Raw genomic sequence first — 1,877 nt, forward strand, 5'->3', positions numbered from 1 at the left:
CTTGAACTCTCTGAATCACCAGTGCAACCATCAGGGTTTCCATTCGGGTGAGTGAGTCAAATTCTCTCCACCCAGACTTGAGGAAACTGACACCAATCAGGCTGACAGTGGGGTCTAACACTGATGCCCCCTCTCACTGGCATTCAGACACAGTGCAATGATGCAAGCCCTCCCTGTATCACAGCTCCTTCTCAGAAAACCTTCTCCCTCACTGTGCCTTGGTTAGACCTGTGGCCGCTGTCATTGTCTCAGGCAGATTGTAACGGACTCATCCCTGAGCCTGAGGAAATTGACTGATCCTGGGTTCACTCAGCTGTCCAAGCAGGGAGGTGATTTCCTGGTAATTTCTGAGAGGCTTTCGCACGATGGAGCCTGGGAGATGATTGGCCTGTGACTGACTGCAGACTCACTGAGCAAAGAGGCCAAGTCATCTCGCACTGAGCTGAGGAAGGATTGCCCTCTCGGAGGTGGGGTGGTAGGGGCGAGTGTGGTATCAGCCCAGGGGACTGCAGCATCTTCAAGGCACAGAGCAGGCAGGGTTCCTGGGGATCGAGCTGTTGGATTCCTGAATATTAGTGAGGAAAGTCTATGGGACCGTCTGATGCACCCTGGTCTCACCACTCCAGTCTACATCCACTTCCTGCACTCACAGCTTTGTGTGGTGGGCCAACACTTCCTACCCATCCCTTACTGTCCCAGGGGGAGGGGCTGGGGGGTGGATTGCTGCTTCCTGAACTGCTGTAGTCCATGTGATGCAGGACAGTGAGAGAGATGGGGATGGAGTCCCACAGATATTAGCCCAGTGACAGCGGAGGCTGAGCAATGGCTGAGGAAGCTCGAGAGGTGCAGAAGAGGGTGGTGCTGGAGTGGAAGGGTTTCCAGAACATTGTCTTCCTGCGGGATCCTGCCTGTCCCCTGCTCATGGGAATTAGTTCATTAAATCCTGGCTGAAGAATGAGATGGGTCAGACTGAATAAACACAGAGCTTCCTGCAGCTTTGTTCGGATGGCCAGAGTTTGAGATGGGAAGTCCCCAACTTGACGAGGCAGAACTCGGATGAGATCATGAGTCATTGGGCTACCAGTGATCTCCAGAGATTTCTGTTGTCAGGAGCTGAACTTGTGATGCCAAGCTCTGGGGGTGTGGTAATGGATTTACTGTCAATTTCAATTACACCTCTCACTATCTCTCTCCGTTGTTCCGTCCTTCCCACCTAATCCCTACACCTCACACTCACTGCCAACACAACACTGTCCAAGACATGGAACTCATTGACTGACTGTTTCCTCAGGAAAATCTTAGTTTTGAATATTTCCCTTGAGCGATGTTGGTGGAGGGCACCATCTGAAGGGATTTCCTGACACTGTTGGGCTGTCAGTGATTGTCAGAAATGTCCTACATCCACCAGAGAGCATGGGAACAGTTTTAATGTCCTACTTAGGGATAAGACCTCCAACAGTGCAGCACTCCCTCAGCACTGACCCTCCGACAGTGCGGCACTCCCTCAGTACTGACTCTCCGACAGTGCGGCGCTCCCTCAACACTGTCCCTCTGACAGTGCGGCGCTCCCTCAGCACTGACCCTCTATTGGTGTGGCATTCCCTCAGCACTGACCCTCCAACAGTGCGGTGCATCCTTAGCACTGACCCTCCGATGGTGCAGCACTCCCACAGCACTGACCCTCCGACAGTGTAGCATTCCCTCAGCACTGACCCTCCGACAGTGTGGCACTCCCTCAGCACTGACCCTCCGATAGTGCGGCGCTCCTCAGTACTGACCCTCCGACAGTGCGGCATTCCCTTAGCACTGGCCCTCTGACAGTGCCCACTCCCTCAGCATTGCCCCTCCGACAGTGCAACACTCCCACAGCACTGACC

Source organism: Chiloscyllium plagiosum, chromosome 42, assembly GCF_004010195.1.
Source record: "Chiloscyllium plagiosum isolate BGI_BamShark_2017 chromosome 42, ASM401019v2, whole genome shotgun sequence".
NCBI lineage: Eukaryota > Metazoa > Chordata > Chondrichthyes > Orectolobiformes > Hemiscylliidae > Chiloscyllium > Chiloscyllium plagiosum.